This window comes from Sturnira hondurensis, unplaced genomic scaffold (assembly GCF_014824575.4).
Source record: "Sturnira hondurensis isolate 20B ecotype Veracruz unplaced genomic scaffold, ASM1482457v3 Scaffold0008782, whole genome shotgun sequence".
Taxonomy (NCBI): Eukaryota; Metazoa; Chordata; class Mammalia; order Chiroptera; family Phyllostomidae; genus Sturnira; species Sturnira hondurensis.
Genome location: NW_028081413.1, coordinates 131,226 through 149,689, shown reverse-complemented (window position 1 = coordinate 149,689; position 18,464 = coordinate 131,226). Strand labels below are relative to the sequence as shown.

General features: G+C 40.1%; 1 protein-coding gene across 2 annotated transcripts in view; it reads left to right on the top strand.

Annotated features, from left to right (window-relative positions):
* Nucleotides 1-10,456: 10,456 nt before the first annotated feature.
* The window catches only part of MGA (MAX dimerization protein MGA), a 136,844-nt gene continuing 128,836 nt past the window's right edge, over nucleotides 10,457-18,464 (top strand). Inside the window, exon 1 of one of the 2 annotated variants that reach the window (XM_037056008.1) lies at nucleotides 10,457-10,525. The gene's annotated coding sequence lies outside the window, so the exon portion shown is untranslated. Of the gene's footprint in view, nucleotides 10,526-10,660; nucleotides 10,817-18,464 lie in introns of those variants that run through there. The other variant, XM_037056009.1, reaches the window with a different exon arrangement.

Here is an 18,464-nt window from a genome sequence, read left to right as displayed (position 1 = left end):
GTCCTTTAAAGACTAGACCCCAAACTGGGCATCATCTTCTCTGCTGTATTCTGCAGGTCATATCAGTCACAGCACCAGCCCAACTTTGAAGGGGATAGAGAAATAAACTCACCTTTCACTGAGGATAGTGACAAAGAATTTGGGCCATCTTTATTCTACCACATTATAGGTTAATTTTGTTTGTTCTAGAATGTCATATAAATGAAATCATATAGGTGTATTATTATACATCTGGCTTCTTTTGCTCAACATGTGTTTAGAGATTTATCTATATTGCCACATCTATTATTGGTTCACTCCTTTTTATTGTTGAGGAACAGTACATTGATAATCAATCTGTTTATCTATTTGTTTGTTGATGAACATTTGGGCTGTTTCTAGTCTTTGGTTACTATGAAGAAAGCTGTCATAGGCCCTGGTTGGGTAGCACAGTTGTTTGGAACATCCTCCCCATACGCTAAGGTTTTGGTTTGATCAGGGCACGTATAGGAGTCAACCAGCGAGTGTGGAAATGGTGATATGACAGATCAGTGTTTCTCTGTCTCTAAAGATCAGTGAATCTAAAAAAAAGCTGTTATAAAAGTTGTCATATGACACTGTTTTGGAGATACATGTTTGTTTGTTTTTTTGAGTAAATATCCAGAAATTGTGTTTCTGGGTCATAGTATAATATATGTTAAATTTTGTGTCCTGGCTGGGTAGCTCAGTTGGCTAGAGCATTATCCTGATACACCAAGGTTGAGGCTCAGTCTCAGTCAGGGCACATACAAGAATCAACCAATGAATACATAAAGAAGTGGAACAACAAATCTATGTCATTCTCTCTCTCTGTCTGTCTCTCCCTTCTCTCTCTATCTCTCTAAAATCAATAAATAAAATAAAATAAAATTTATGAAAATTGTGAAACTACTTTCCAAAGAATTGTACCATTTTATACTCCCAGCAGCAATGTAAGAGAATTATAATTGCTCCAAATGAAAGTGACAATTGCTATTGTTAGTTTTTTAAATTTTAGACATTCTGGAGGTTATGAAGTAGTATCTCATTGTGGTTGTTATTTGTATTTTTCTGATAATTAATAGTATTGTGCATCTTTTTATATGCTAATTAGATATTTTTAGATTTTTTTTGTTGTTGTGTGTCAGTTCAAGTCTTGCCTACTTAAAAAATATTTAAGTAGGTTGCTGCCCTGGCTGATGTAGCTCAGTAGTTTGAACACAGGCCTGCAAACCAAAGGGTCACAGGTTTAATTCTCAATCAGGGCACATGCCTGGGTTGCAGGCCAGGTCCCCAGTGGGGGGTGCACAAGAAGCAACCTCACGTTGATGTTTCTCTCCCACTCTTTCTCCTTCCTCTCTCTCTCAAAATAAATAAATAAAAATCTTTAAAAAATATTTACTTGCTGTCTTATTATTGTGTTATAGAGGTTCTTATATATTCTGAATATTCCTCCTTGGTCAGATATATGTATTATGACTACACGTTAATGGATTAGAAAACAATATTATTAAGATATTAGTTTTTCAGAAATTGATCTGTAGATTCAATGCAATTCCAATTAAAATACCATCAGGTTTTTCATAAAAACTGACAAGTTGATTTTAAAATGTATGTGACAATATAAAAGACTTGGAGTAGTCTAAATAATTTTGAAAAATATAAAGTTGAAGGACAGATACTACCTGACCATAAGACCTCTCTATAAAGCTACAGAAATCAAGTCAGCACGACATTAATATGCATATAAATGGAACAGAAGAGAGCCTAGAAATAGACCAAATGTATAGACTCAATTGGTTTGTGAAAAAGGATGTTGTGGTAGGCAGTCTCTAAGATGGCCACCGATGATTTCTACCTCCTTGTATAATCTCCTGCCCATGAGTGTGGGCTGACAGAAGTGACGGGATGTTACTTCTGGAGTTGGGTTTAAAAAAACTATAGCTTGTATCTGTGGATACTCTTTCTCTCTTGGATGGCTTGCTATTGGTAAAGAACTAGCTGCCATATCGTAAGGCAGCCGTCTGGAGAGGGCCGGGTGGCAGGGGACCAAGGCCCGCCAAGCCCCACATGAACGAGCTTGGAAGAAGACTGCTATTTATTCCCTTGAATCAAGCCCTTAGATGAGACCACAGCCTTGGCCAGCAGCTTGACTCAGCCTCATGAGAAATGTTTTTCCAGAGCACCCAGCTGAATTGTACCCAGATTTCTTTACCACAGAAACTATGAAGTAATAAATATTGGCTGTTTTAAGTTTCTAAGTTTTGGGGTAATTTGTTTCAGAGTGATAAATAACTATAACAGGCACCAAGGTAATTTAAAGGAGGAAAATGGTCTTCCACAAATAGTGTTGGATCAATTTGGTATGCTTATGGGAAAAAAAGAACCTTAACTCCTACCTTACAATATATACTGATATTAATTTGAAGTACATATTAGACCTAAATGTAAAAGCTAAACTATAAAACATCTGCAAAAGCACAGAAGAAAATCTTTACAACTTTGGGATGGGCAAAGCTTTCTTTTTTTTTTTTTTCAAAGATTTTATTTATTTATCTTCAGAGAGGAAGGAGAGAAGGAGAGAAATATCAATGTATGGTTGCCTTTCATGTGTCCCCTGCTGGGAGTTGGCCTGCAGGGAACCAGCCTGCAACCCAGGCATGTGCCCTGGCTGGGAATCGAACTGCGATCCTCTGGTTCGCAGGCCCGCGCTCAATCCACTGAGCTACACCAGCCAGGGCCGGCAAAGCTTTCTTAATGAGATATGATAAGTGCTAATAAAGAAGAGATTGATAAGTTGGACTTTGTCAATGGTGTCATGTGGAGGCATTATGATGTGATCTGTGCTTCAGAAAAATAAGATCAATCTGGGAGCAGTGTGGAGGATGGACTGGATAGGGCGAGAGACTGGGGACAGGATGCCAGGCAGCAGTCTACTGTAAGGACTGAGTAAAGCGCTGAATCCAAGAAGAAAATAAGAGATACCGGAGAAAGGAAGGAGCACACACATGGAGACAAAGAGATACAGAGACAGTCTGACTTAGGGCACTTACCATAGAGAAGATATGGTATGATACTTTCTTTTTTTTATTAAAAATCAAAACTTGGCTTTTGTTATAAGTAATAAATTACATAGTGATTTTCAGTGTAACATTTCATTAATCCTGAAATCCATCATATTTTTTTCTGCCCTGTCTTGCTGTCTCTCTCTTTCACACACACACTCACTCAATACTACTAATCATTAGAGGTAGCCAAATCCAGTGAAGTCAAAATGGTAAATGAGGCCCTGAATGGTGTGGGTCAGTGGGTTGGGCATAGTCCCATAAACTGAAAGTTTTCCAGTTTGATTCCTGGTCAGTGCACAGGCCTGGGTTGTGGGCCAGGACCCCATTAGGGCCGTGAACGAGACAACCAACAGATATTTTTCTTGCACATCGGTGTTTTTCTTTCTTTCTCTTCCTCTCTCTCTAAAAATAAATAAATAAGTACAGTCTTAAAAAAAAAAAGAAATGGTAAATGAGTATCAGAAACATCAGTCTAGCTCTGGCTGGTGTGGCTCAGTGGATTGAGCACTGGCCTGCAGACCCAAAGGTTACCCCTTCAATTCCCAGTCAGGGCACATGCCTGGGTTGCAGGCCAGGTCCCCAGAGGATGCTTCTCTTACACATTGATGTTTTTCTCCTTCTTTTCCCCTGTCTTTAAAAATAAATAAATACAAATCTTGAAATGCTTAAAAAAAGAGAAACATTAGTCTTAGATCCTGATGGGTGTGGCTTGGTTGGTTGGAACCTAGTTCTGTGCATGGGAGAGTTCGGGGTTCAGTCCCCAGGCCTCTGGATGGGGTACTTATGGGAGGCAACCCATAGATGTTACTCTCTCATATTGATGTTTCTTTTTCTCTCTCTTCCTTCTGCTCTCTCTAAAATCATGTGTCCTGTGAGGACTGAAGAAAAAATCAGTCTTACTTTGTATGTGCATTCATTCTTTCATTCAGCCAACAGGTATCTGCTGTCTTTTTATAAAAATTGTGGTAAAATATATACGTCATAAAATTTTCCATCTTAATCATTTTGACTGTAGTTCAGTAGTGTTAAGTAAATTTACGCTGTTTTTCAACTAATCCCCAGAACTCTTTTCACCTTGCAAAACTGAAACTCTATTTCCTTTAAACAACAACTCCCTGTCTTCCCCTCCCTCCAGCCAACACATCTACTTTATTTCTCTATGAATTTAACTACTCTAGGTACCTTATGTAAGTAGAAACATAAATAAAGGATTTGTCTTTTTGTGCCTGGCTTAATTCACTTAGCACAGTCTCTTCAGTGTTCATCCATGTTATAGCATGTGTCAGAAAGTTTCTTCTTTTTCAAGGCTAAATAATATTTCACTGTATGTACACAGGGCCCAGCAGAAGTGAGGCCTGCTTAAGTGTGGTTGGTAGAGAAATAATATGGGGTGATCATTTATAGTTTTAATTTGAACGTTTCATCTAAAACGTCATATGGTGTGCTTGAGTGTGATATTGTTATGTTGCAGAATTACATGCTTATCATTTTGTAATATAAGATTTTGTAATAAAAAAGGGGCATTATTTGTGCCAGACCCTGTGTTTGCTTATATTAGCAGAATTATTTCACTTACCCTTACTAAGAACATTCACAGTGTAGGGCATTAGGAACCTGTATGGTCTATTGCAAAAACAATATAGATTACATTTTTAAAAAAAGATTTTGTTTATTTCTTTTTAGAGAGAGGGTAAGGGAGTGAAAAAGGGCAAGAATCATCAATGTGTGCTTGTTTCTCATGTGGCCCCCACTGGGGTCCTGGCTGCAACCCAGGCATGTGCCCCGACTGGGAATCAAATTGATGACTCTCTGGTTCACAGCTTGTGCTCAATCCACTGAGCTACACCAGCCAGGGCAAGATGACATATTTTATATTCTTTTTAAAAGTATATTTTATTGATTATGCTATTACAGTGGTCCCATTTTTTTCTCCCTTTTATCCCCTCCACCCTGCACCCCCCTCCCACCAGCATTCCCCTATACCACTTAGTTCATATCCATGGGTTCCACATATTAGTTCTTTGGCTTTTCCCTTTCCCATACTATTCTTAACCACCCCCCATCTATTTTGTATCTACCATTTATGCTTCTTATTCCCTGTGCCTTCTCCCCCACTCTGCCCCCTCTCCCTCCCTGCTAACAATACTCTGTGTGATCTCCATTTCTGTGATTCTGTTCCTGTTCTAGGTATTTGTTTTAGGTTCAATTGTTGATAGTTGTGAGTTTCTTGTCATTTTACTGTTTATAGTTTTGATCTTCTTTTTCTTAGATAAGTCCCTTTAACATTTCATATAATAAGGGCTTGGTGGTGATGAACTTCTTGAACTTGACCTTACCTGAAAAGCACTTTATCTGCCCTTCCATTCTAAATGAAAGCTTTGCTGGATAAAGTAATCTTGGTTGTAGGTCCTTGCCTTTCATGACTTGGAATACTTCTTTCCAACCCCTTCTTGCCTGTAGGGTCTCTTTTGAGAAATCAGCTGACAGTCTGATGGGCACTCCTTTGTAGGGAAATGTCTCCTTTTCTCTTGCTGCTTCTAAGATTCTCTCCTTATCTTTAATCCAGGGTAATGTAATTATGATGAGCCTTGGTGTGTTCCTTCTTGGGTCCCACTTCTTTGGGACTCTTGGAGCTTCCTGGACTTCCTGGAAGTCTACTTCCTTTGCCAGACTGGGGAAGTTCTCCTTCATCATTTCTTCAAATTAGCTTACAATTTCTTGCTCTTCCTCTTCCCCTTCTGGCACCCCTATGATTCTGAGGTTGGAACATTTAGAGTTGTCCTGGAGGTTCCTAAGCCTCTCTCTCTCTTTTTTTTGAATTCTTTTTTCTTCATTCTGTTCTGGTTGGGTATTTATTTCTTCCTTCTGTCCCAGATTCCTTCCCTTCACTGTTGCTTCCCTGTATATTTTGCTTTATTTCACTTTGCATAGCCTTCACTTCTTCCTCTATTTTGTGACCATACTCAACCATTTCTGTGAACATCCTGATTACCAGTATTTTGAACCCTGCATCTGATAGGTTGGCTATCTCTTCATAACTTAGTTTTACTTTTGAAGTTTTGATCTGTTCTTTCATTTGGACCATGTTTTTTTGTCTTGCCTCAGGTGTCATGTTGCAAGGGGCGGAGCCTTAGTTATTTGCCAGGGGGAGGCAACTCACTTTGCTGTCTGTGGGGGAGGGGTCAGAGAGGGAACAATGCTGCTTGCTTGGCTCTTGGCCAGCTTTCAGTCACTTCTCCCACTACCCACAAGCAAATTGGGCCCTTCTGGTGCTGATTCCTGGGTGAGTGGATTTGTGTACATTCTAGGACCTTGTGAGTGTCTGCAATGAATTCTCCTGTGAGGCTGGGAGTTTCTCCCATCACCACCTTACAGGTTTTTACAGCCAGAGGTTTTGAGGCTTTCTTTTCCCACGCTTGAACCCTGGGTTGTGCAGTTTGTTTCGCTCCCTAGTTGTTCCTCCCAGCTTATCTGCACAAGAATATGGGACAGCTCAGTCCTCTAGCTGTCACCTCACCCACCCCTGCCCTCCAGCCACTGCCTTTCCAGGCGTCCTTTATGGCCTGACTGCCTTTCTCTGCCCGTCTTACCAGTTCGGATGAATGTTTCTTTAACTCCTTGCTTGTTGGATTTCCATACAGTTTGATTTTCTGACAGTTCTGGTTGTTTTTTTTGTTTTTAAACTTGTTGTTGTCCTTCTTTTGGTTGTGTGAGGAGGAAAAGTGTATTTGCCTACACCTCCATCTTGGCCAGAAGTTCCCACATATTTTACATTCCGAAATCGACTTTAATATGCTATTATTATTATAGTGAAAAACTTATATTTGTTAGTTCTCATAGAGATAAAGGTTGAACTAATGCAATGGTGGAAGAATGGAAAGTAAGGTTGGATTTAAATGAAATTTAAGGGCTAGAAGCAACAGAATTTGGCTCTGGCTTGTGCTCAGTTGGTTAGAATGTCATTCTGATATACTGAGGTTGTAGGTTTAATCCATGGACAGGGCACATAAAAGAATCAGCCAGTGAGTGCATAAATGAGTGGAGCAACAAATTAATGTTTTTTTTCTCTCCTTTCCTCCCTCTCTCTAAAAAAAGAAATCAATGAAAAAAATTTTTTGTGAAGAAGCCACAGTACTTTGTAATCAATTGATTGTCAAAAACAAATTAGAAGAAACATTAAGGATAATGGAGGTTTCCTATGGAAGAGTTATCAAAATGGTGGCATTATTGCCCATTAAAGGGAATATAGTAGTAGTTGTGTGGGTTAAAATAATGTATAATTAATTTGAATTTGGAAATACTGAATTTCAGATGTGTATGGGTAACTCTGCCTTAGCTAAATCTTCCCTTTGTTATGAGTTGGTGGTGAAACTAGGAGAATATAAAAGCAACCACTGGAATGAGACTGGGAAGGGAGCATCTAAAATACTGTTATGTAAGTGAAAGGAAGTGTGAGTTTTGAGGGTATTTTTATTCTGAAGCATATAAATATACACAGATTTAACCTCCTTTAAGTATTATCACTTTACTTCAATAATGTCTACAGTTCAGCATTTTAAATATGTTAAGAGGAAAAACCCCCCTGAAATGAAAGCAGGAGATAAGGTAACAATTTGTACCAACAGATGGGCAATAGTCATTGCAGAGTCTAAAAGAGATCTGCAGTGTAAGAATCTGTTAGTGTGCCTCTAGCACTGTCTAGGGGAGAAACAGAATAGTGGAGAAAAAAAGGATTCAAGAATCTGTTGTATTGGAGAGAGAACAGGATGCTGGTTAGAATACAATCTTTGTCAATAAGTAATAGTCATATTTATAGAGTACTTCTTATTTACCAAGGACTGTGACAGGTATTCTCAATATTGTTATCTCCAAATCAGGATGATAATCCCAAAACTAAGTATGATGGGCCCCAATTTATAGTTCAAGGTACTGAGCCTCAGGAAGTTTAAAACCTGTTCAGGGTCAAAGTACAATAAGTGAGAGAACTGTGAGTTTACCCAGATAGGTCTGACTTCAAGGCCTGGGCTGTTTCCACTTTATCCAATAGTCCCTAAACCTATTTTGGGCATCAGTTTGCCTGGAGCATATGTTAAAACACATTTTCCAGTGATGGCCTGAGAACTAAAGGGTTGCCAGTTGGATTCCCAGTCAAGGCACGTGCCTGGGTTGCGGGCCAGGTCCCTAGTAGGGAGCATGTGAGAGGCAAGCACACGTTGATATTTCTCTTCCTTTCTATCTCCCTACTTTCCCCTCTGTCTAAAAACAAATAAATAAAATCTTACAAAACTCCTTATTTTCCAGACTTCTACTTAACATTGTCTCAGAAGACTGTAAAATTAGTATAGCATTTTTCTCTCAGCATTGTTAAGATTTCAAACAGTAAGATATATTGGAGTGTTTCATAAACTTCAAGTTTAGCATAGATATGGTTTAATGACCATAATTATTTATTATGTGATCATCTTACTCCTTTTCTTTTATATTTATATTATTTTATTAATTTATCATTACATTTTATGGTAATATTTGTTAGTAACATTATATAATTTTCAGGTGTACATTGTAATTTAATATCTGCATATGCTATAGTATATACAAATATACTATATATCTAAACGAGATTCCATTTGTTGTCATTCACTTGACCCCCTTTTATACATTTTGCCTTTCTTGTACCCCACCTTCTCCTCTGGTGACTACCAATCTCTTGTCTGTAGTAAGTTTGTTTTTGTTCATTTCTTTTTTGTTTTATATGACACATGTAAATGAAACCATATGGCTTTTGTCTTTTTCATCTGACTTATTTCATTTAGCATAATGCCCTCACAGTCCATCTATGCTGTCCTAAGTGGCAATATTTCATTGTTTTTATGGCTGAGTATGTGCATGTATATGTATACATTTTCTTTATCCAGTCATCCCACAATGGACACTTGGGTTGCTTGCATATCATGGCTATTGTAAATAATGCTGCAATTAGTATGGGGGTGCATATATCTTTTCAAATTAGTGTTTTCATGGTCTTTGAATAAATACCCAGATGTTTAGACTGATAAGAAAAGATACTACATTTGATGTTAGCCAAAAGTCCGCGAGGTGATATGGGTAAAGACCCAGAAGTTTAATCCTTTTCTTTTGATTTTCTACTCAGGAAATAATTTTCTGATAATTAATTAGGCTCATCAAGTACCTTGAAGCCCAAAAAGGGAGCCTGAAATTATGTTTCAGCTTGGTAGTATCCATTTTATAAATCAAGAAACATTTTATTTCTAATTCTCCACTCTTGATAATTTCTTTACGAACTAAAACCACGAAGTCGTTTTTAAAAGAAATTTTATTTATTTTTAGAGGGAGGGAAAGAGAGGAAGAGAGGGAAACATCTATGTGTGAGAGCTAAATGAATGTGTGAGAGATACATCAGTTTCCTTTAGCTCATCCCCAGCTAGAGACCTGGCCTGGAACCCAGGCATATGCGCTAACTGGGTATTGAACCAACGACCTTTCACAGGCTGGCACTCAATTCACTGACCCACACCAACCAGGGCATGAAATAAAATTTTGAAATCAGCAAAATTGAGGAATGAAGTTCAAAGCAGAAGAGGTATAAATTATTTTAATTAGGGACTTCATTGGAGCAGAATGTTAAGTTTTTATTTGGAGGTTGGTTTGTGAATAGTTTACAAAATTAACTTGTTTTGATGTGAGACCACCTTTTTTCTCGGTTCTGTTATACCACAGGTAGTATTAACTTGAGCCAGAAAATATAACGGGGCCATATCTATGCCCCCTTTAAAAAACCTCTTGCCTCCTGTTCTTTCCTCCCCTGCCCCCACCACTATCCCTAACAAGTGTGGTTTGCTTTGATTAGAGAATTAGGAGTCTATTTAAGCCAGTCAACTGTCGAGGAGCAATATCTCAAATGCTTTTTCCAGTAGTAAGTTTACCAAGAAAGGTCTGATCTTCTGCCTCAAGAGAAATTCCAGGTAGTAAGTAGTCTCCCAAGTGGGGTTTGAAGTTGTATGTAAATTAGCATTTGTTTTTCACTGACCAGGAAAGACTGGTGGTTTACTAATAGGCAAATACCCTTGCTATTTTTTTTGCAATGTTCTCAAAGGCAACTCAGCAGGCACTTACTAAATGCATGCTCCAAGAAGAAAGGTTAAGCAGTTTCCCCAAGACCACACAGATCGAAAAAGTAAGGGGAAGGGGACTGAAAGTGCCTGTTATATTCAGTTACACTCCCATAATTACTCAAACCGCCTTATTCTGAGTCCAAGGACCGGCTTTCAAGGGGACTTGAAAGGAATGCCCCGGAGGTGAGAGCCAGGAAATCGGGAGAGGTGCTTTTCCCGGCATGCTCTGCAGCACACCGAGGGGCGCCAGACGTATCCCGGCGTGCATCGGGGAGCGCCCAAGGGCGATGGTTCCCGGTTCCTGGAGGGGCACGCGAAGTTAAACCGGTAGGTGTGAGCTTTCTTGGTTTTAAGACCTGCGTTTTCGTTTTTCCTTTCTGAGTACTACCCCCTAACCGCAGAAAAGGAGGCCCTCTAACTGGCCTCCCTTTCCGCGTGCGAATGACTTTCGGCGCCGCTTCGAGCACAGTGCCAGGTGATTAGCGGTTAGGGGCAGGACTGAGTTAAGCACGTGACTGAAGCTGGCAGCCAATGAGTAGCCGGGTGGTCCAGCAGCGCGAGGATTCCCGGAGACGTGAGCGGAACGGCGCGTGGGTTTGCTCCGATCGGCCCTGGCAGGTACGCGCAGGCGCCTTGGTTGCCACGCGTTCCGTCCGTCCCCACGCGCCCAGTGGTGTGTACTTGGCGCGAGGTGTTAAAAAGTCAGTTTGGGTGTATTTTGTGGGAGCGGGGAAGGAGAGGGTTGAGGGGGGCAATGTCATCACGTGGACGCCACAGCCAATCGCAGGCCGAGGCGCACCCACATTTTTCCCCGGCGCCCCGGGGTGCGACGTGTACCGTGAGGTTCGGCTCAGCCCTGACGGCTGGAGCTTTTTTTCGAAGCGCCTATGCGGCTTGTAAAATCTGGCCACGGGTTTTCGCGGTCTTCAGCACCGCTGTGAGCATGGACGACAAGTTCTCATCAAAATGGCTGCTGGAAAGAGTTGCCGAGCAGGGGGAGCGCTGGGGCCGCGTGAAGGTCACATGATGAGGTTGGCAGCGCGTGCTGCTGGCGCGGGGAAGGGGGAGGATGGGACAGGGGAGAGGCGTAGTCAGTCACGTGTCTTCGACTGCGCCGTCCTGTGCCTTTTCTGCGGTTTTGAAGCAGCCGAATTGTCTGCTTTTACTCCTCCCACATGAAAGCGTGGCAAGCCTCGCAGAGAACCTGTGGTGGAATGAGCCGACGTCTGGGAGAGGCCTGGGGTTTATCTAAGCCTTGGCTACTTTTGTAATTAGCAAGTCACGTTGCCACTCTTGGCTTTCATTTTCTCCTTTATATTTTGGCTGTGTATAGATTATTTTTTTAAGGTCGTTCAGATGCTATATGACCTCTGCGTTATCCCAATGTTATGCAGTTAATGAAGGGATTAACAGTGAGCAAATTGTTCACAATTATAAGACAATTCCATCTTTTCACAGCAGTTCCCTCTCCCAACATTATTACAGTGATGTGGGAAATCTGGTGGTGGTAATTTGTTGTAATATTCTAGCACATTTGTCCATGTTTATCAATAGCATTTGTACTTTGTACTTTTCTTACATGAAAACTATTCTTTGAGATGTATATAGTCCATGTGTATTTCCTGGAAAGAAATCGAGGTTCATATTGTTATAACTGGAGATGAGGAAACACAAGAAGGGACTTGCTAATGCCCCATAAGGCTTCTCCACTTGGTGGACCAGTCCTTGTAAAGCAGTTGAGGCTCCCTGCCGCCAGCCTTTGGTCCTCTTCTCCCAGCTATAGCTCTTTACTTTACCAAAGGTCAAGGCCTTTAGTGAAATGAAAGAAGCATACATTATGTATTTTTCATATCACTCTTTAGGGTTTATGCTACCTTTTGATATATCTTTGAATTTTAGGGGGCCTTTGAATTTTGTGGGAGCATGATCTGAGAAACATTTATTGAACAATCGTAATAATAATAGTTTACATTTTTAGCAATTATAATAATAGTTACTATCTTTCTGGCATAGTGCCTTATATGTCTTAATTAATTTAGTTCTCATAAAAAACCCATAAGGTGAGTACTATTATCTCCATTTACCAATGAGGGTAATAGCAAAAGAGAGATTAAGTAATTTGCATAAGGTCATATGGCTGGTAATTTTATGGAATTCCAACCAGAATTCCTTTTGAAACCTTGACAAAGTAATTCTAAAGTTCATTTGGAGGAATGAACCTGTAAAGTAGGAAAATTTTTGAAAGAGAAAAGTGAGGTGGGGAGGGAATAACACTAGTGAATATACAAATAAAGCTGTGATAATAAGTAGTAAGTCTGGAATAGAGCAGTGGAACAGAATAATAAATTTAGAACTATATTAGGCTGTCTTGTACTATAAAAGTGGCTTTTCATAGTAGAGAAAACTTCGAAATTATATTGGAACAATTTTTTTCATGTAAAAATTATTTTTGCTAACTTGTAAGGGAAATTGAACATTTTCTATTTTTATTTATTTGATTTATTTACTTTTTAAAACGATTTTATTTATTTAATTTTAGAGAAAGGGGAAAGGAGGAAGAGAGGGAGAGAAACATCAGTGTGTGGTTGCCTCTCATGCTCCCCCTACTGGGGACCTGGCCCACAAATCAGGCATTTGCTCTGATTGGGAATCGAACCATCGACCCTTTGGTTTGTGGTCTTGTGCTCAATCCACTGAGCCACACCAGCCAGGGCTAAATATATTTACTTTTAATTTTTATGGAACAATTGACTAACCAACCATTTTGGGGGAAAAAAGAATTCTGCCTGAAAATGTAAATAAAATGAAATCCAGGTGAATTAGATATTTAGATATAAAATGAAAAGTCAGAAAATTACTACTTTGAAAAATGGGTAAACAGTTTTCTAATTTTGTACTAGGATGAATTGTTCTAAGGCTGACTGCAAAGGCAGAATCCATAAAAGCAAAGATTGATAGAATTATTGCATAAAACAAACTTTAGTTGGCAAAAACACTATAAAGTTAGAAAATGAACTTACTCATTTAGTATTCATTTAACATATTTACTGAGTACTTACTATGTGCCAGGCAGTTTTTTAGGTATAAGGGATCTAGTGATGAGCAAAGCCAGGCAAATAGCAGGGGGAAAAAATCTTGTACCATGTATTGGACCTAATGTCTTTGGACCTAATGTTAATGACCTTAATGTCTATTGGATGGGCAAAGGCATGAATAGGTAGGTCACACACACAGGGACATAAAAGTGACCAATCAAGATAAAGATACATTATTTTTCATTTATAAACACTTCCCACCACAGTCTAGATGACACATTGGCATTTATGTAATAATATATTATCTGGTATTGACATAGGAGTGGGGGAATTGATACACTCATATGCTGCTGATGGTGGATATTTACATATGAAGATCCTTAATGGAGGAGGGTATTTGGACTATACTTATTGAAAGTATTAAAAACCTGTATGTCCTTTGACTCAGCAGTGCCTTATCTGTGTTAAGGCACTAATTCATAGTCTTGCAAACATTCTTTTAAGAGTTGTCTTGCAGTATTTTTTATAATAACAAAAATTGAAAAAACTTAGATATTGTATAATAGGAGATTGGTTAAATAAATATAGTACTTTCATAGAAGGCAATACCTTATAGCTTGTAGTCATGATACAGATTTGTACTAATGACTTGGAAAGTATATCTGTTTTCTTAAGTGTAAAAAGTAGGTTACAAAGTTACATGTAACATGATCACATTTTTGTAGGAAGATACTTATATGTGTTAATTTAAATAGATGTCTAAAATGTCATCAAAAGCAATCTGGCGCCCTGACTGGTGTGGCTCAGTTGATTGAGCAACGTCCTACAAAGGGAAAGGTCACTGGTTTGACTCCCAATCCATGCATATACTTGCATTGTGGCCCAGTCCCTGGTTGGGCTGTGTGTGAGAGGCAACTGATTGATGTTTCTCTCACACATTGGTGTTTCTGTCCCTCTCTTTCTCCCTCCCTTCCATTCTCTTTGAAAAAATAAATAAGTTAATTAAAAAAAGTTAACTATGAAGTCTGGAATGGTATATATCAAATTCGAACTACAAGTGATTTTATTTGGTAGAATTTTTGGGTGAATTATTTTTTTTTATATTTTGGATGAATTTAATTAAAATAAACTTTTAGAACTGTTACATTTATTGAAAAATTGCAGAAAATGTTGTAGAGAGTTTTCATATACCCAACACCTAGTTTTCCCAATTAATGACATGTTATGTTAGCATGGTACATATGTTATAATTAAGTAATCAATAAATACTGATACATTACACAGTTCAATCAGATTTCTTTAATTCTTTAAATAATATTTATGAAGTATTTTATTTATTTTTAGAGAGAGGGATAGGGAGAGAGAGAGAGAAGAGCATCAGTATTATTTATTTATTTATTTAAATATATTTTATTGATTATGCCATTACAGTTGTCCCATTCTCCCCTTCACTCCCCTCCACCCTGCACACCTCTCCCCCACCATTTCCCCCTTCCGTTCATGTCCATGTATCCCAAGTTCTTTAGATTCTGCATTTCCCATAGTATTCCTGCCCTCCCCCCTGTCTATTTTCTAATTACCATCTATGCTACTTATTCTCTGTACCTTGTCCCCCCTCCTCCTCCTACTCCCCTGTTGCTAACCCTCCATGTGATCTCCATTTCTATGTTTCCACTCCCCATCTAGCTGTCCTCTTGGTTTGCTTTTGTTTTAGGTGTGGTTGTTAATAACTGTGAGTTTGCTGTCCTTTCACTGTTAGTATTTTTTATCTTCTTTTTCTTAGTTAAGTCCCTTTAACATTTCATATAATAAGGGTTTGGTGATGATAAACGCCTTTAACTTGACCTTATCTGAGAAGCACTTTACTTACCCTTCCATTCTAAATAAAAGCTTTGCGCCCTGACTGGTGCGGCCCAGTGGATTGAGCGTGGGCCTGGGAAACAACACGATAGTGGTTTGATTCCCAGTCAGGGCACATGCCTGGGTTGCAGGCCAGTTCCCAGTGGGGGACTCATGAGAGGCAACCATACATTGATGTTTCTCTCCTTCTCTCCTTCCCTTCCCCTCTGAAGATAAATAAATACAAAAAATAAAAAAAATAAATGAAAGCTTTGCTGGATAGAGCAATCTTGGATGTAGGTCTGTGGATTTCATGACTCGGAATACTTCTTTCTACCCCCTTCTTGCCTATAAAGTCTCTTTTGAGAAATCAGCTGACAGTCTGATGGGCACTCCTTTGTAGGTGACTGTCCCTTTATCTCTTGCTGCTTCTAGAATTCTCTCCTTCATTTTAATCTTGGCTAATGTAATTATGATGTGTCTTGGTGTGTTCCTTCTTGGGCCCAACTTCTATGGGACTGTCTGAGCTTCCTGGATTTCCTGGAAGTCTATTTCCTTTGCCAGACTGGGGAAGTTCTTTATTATTTGTTCAAATAAGTTTTCCACTCGTGGTTGTTCCTCTTTCCTTTCTGGTACCCCTGTAATTTGGACGTTGGAATGTTTAAAGATGTCCTGGAGGTTCCTAAGCCTCTCCTAATTTTTTGAATTCTTGTTTCTTCCTTCTTTTCTGTTTGGTGGTTTCTTTCTTCCTTCTGGTCCACCCCCTTGATTTGAGACCCAGTTTCCTTTCCATCACTATTGGTTTCCTGTGCATTTCCCTTCATTTCAATCAGTTTAGCCTTCGTATGTTCCTCTAATTTTTGGCTAAAATCAACCAGTTCTGTGAGCATCCTAATCACCAATGTTTTGAACTGTGCATCTGATAGGTTGGCTATTTCTTGGTCAGTTAGAATTATAGGCCCTGGGGCTTTGAGCTGTTCTTGAGTCATAATGTTTGGTCTGTTCGCACATGTTATGTATGAGGGGCAGAGCCTTAGGTGTTCACCAGGGCCGGGCAACCCAGTCGCTGGGTTGTGATGCTGTATGTGGGGGCGGGGTCAGAGAGGGGTAGAAAAACGGCGCTTTGCTCCTCTCCCTCTTAGATTTCTGTCCCCTCTGTGGCTTCCCACAAGCAGATTGGGCCCCTCGGGTGCTGGTTCCTGGGTGTGTGGGCCCAAAGTCTGTCCAACGAACTCTGTGAGCCCTGGAGCCTCTCGCAGCCCCTCGACCCTGAGAAAGTCTTTCCAGTTGGTGCTTTCAGGCTCTAATTCCCGTCGCTGAGGCCCTAGCCTGAGCTGTCTGTCTCACTGTTCGCTCCTTCACTTGGTTTATCTGCACCTGAATGTATGACTGCAGTCAGCCAGCTGCCCTGCGCTCTCACTGGGTCTGCCCGTTGCCACCCCACGCCTGGCATCTACCAACCCCCTCCACCTCTGCTCCTGGGTGGGTCGGACAGAACGATCTTTCCAGCCCGACCCCACTCTGCCGCTGACTCCGCCCCTCTTACTAGTTTGGCTGAGTGATTCGTTGTTGTCAGACTTCCGTACAGTTCAGTTTTCACTGTTTTGGCTGTGTTTTCATTTCTAAAACTTCGCTGACTTTAAATTTAGTTGTGGGAGGAGGCACAGTGCTTCCACCTATGCCTCCATCTTGGCTGGAAGTCCCTGAAAAACATCAGTGTTTGATTGCCTCTCACATGCTCCCCACTGGGGAGGATCCCAGCATACAACCCAGGCATGTGCCCTGACTGGGAATTGAACCAGTGACCCTTTGGTTTGCAGGGCAGCACTCAATCTACTCAGCCACACCAGCCAGGGCTATTATATTAAAATAAAATTTTAAAATATTTTATTTATTTATTTTTAGAGAGAGGGAAAAGGAGAGAGAAGGAGAGGGAGAGAAACATCAGTGTGTGGTTGCCTTTTTCATGCCACTAACTGGGGACCTGGCCTGCAACCTAGGCATGTGCCCTGACTGGAGTCGAACTGGTAACCTTTTGGTTCTCAGGCTGGCACTCAATCCACTGAGTGACACTAGGCAGGGCATAGATTTCTTTATTTAAAAAATATTTTTGTATGTACCTAGTTGATCTAATTACTACTATTACTATTTTTAAAGATTTTATTTATTTATAGAGAGAAGGGAAGGGAGGGAGAAAGAGAGGGAGAGAAACATCAGTGTGTGGTTGCCTCTCATGTGTCCCCTAATGGGGACCTGACCCATAACCCAGGCATGTGCCCTGACTGGGAATCGAACTGGCAACCCCTTGGTTTGCAGGCTGGCGCTCAGTCCACTGAGCCACACTAGCCAGGACAAATTATTATTATTTTTTTAAAAAGAGTTTATTTGGGCCAAACTGATAACATATGTCACTATGTGAAATGCTCTGGAAAATGACAGATTTGCTTACCCTTGCTTCCTTCCTTCTTACCTTCCTTCCTTTCTTCCAGTGTATACTTAGATAATATATATTTTTAAAGTAAATGTTATTGATTATGCTATTACCGTTGTCCTGATTTTCCCCCCTTTGCCCCACTCTGCCTGGTACCCCTCTTCCCTCCAGTTATCCCCTCCCCTTAGTTCATGTCCATGGGTGATGCATGTAAAATATTTGGCTTCTCCATTCCCTATACTATTCTTAACATTCCTCTATTTTTTACCTACTAATTATGCTTCTGAATTCCTGTATTTTTCCCTCATTCTGCTCCTTACTCCTCCCCACTGATAACCCTCCAACTGATATCCATATCTATGATTCTGTTCCTATTCTGGTTATATGCTTAGTTTGTTTTGGTTTGTTGATAGCTGTGTATTTGTTGTCATTTTACTATTTATAGTTTTGATCTTTTTCTTAAATAAGTCCCTTTAATATTTGAGAAGGGATCAAGGTAGTTTTTGAAGGTAGAATTTGCTGATTGATTAGTTGTGGGCATTAAGAGAAAGAGAGGAATCAAAGATAAGTGCAAGTTCTTAGCTAGAAGAACTGGTGTCATGTAAACAGAGATGGAAAACTGGATGAAGCTAGTCCGGGGTTTAACGTGAAGAGTTGAGTTAGATATGTTGAGTTTGTGATTCTCACCAGAAAATCCAGGAATAACCATTGAGTTGGGAGTTGACTGATCAAGTCTGGACCCCAGAGTCAAAGTCAGGGTTGTGAATATATATTTGGGATGTCATCAGTACATAGATTGTGTTTAAAAACATGGGTCTGGTACCGACAAGTGGCTCAATGGATTGGGTGTTGTCCTGCAACCTGAAAGGTCACTGGTTCGATTCCTGGTCACGGCACATGTCTGGGTTGCAGGCCAGTTCCCCAGTTGGGGGTGTGCCAGAGGTGACCAATTGATGTTTCT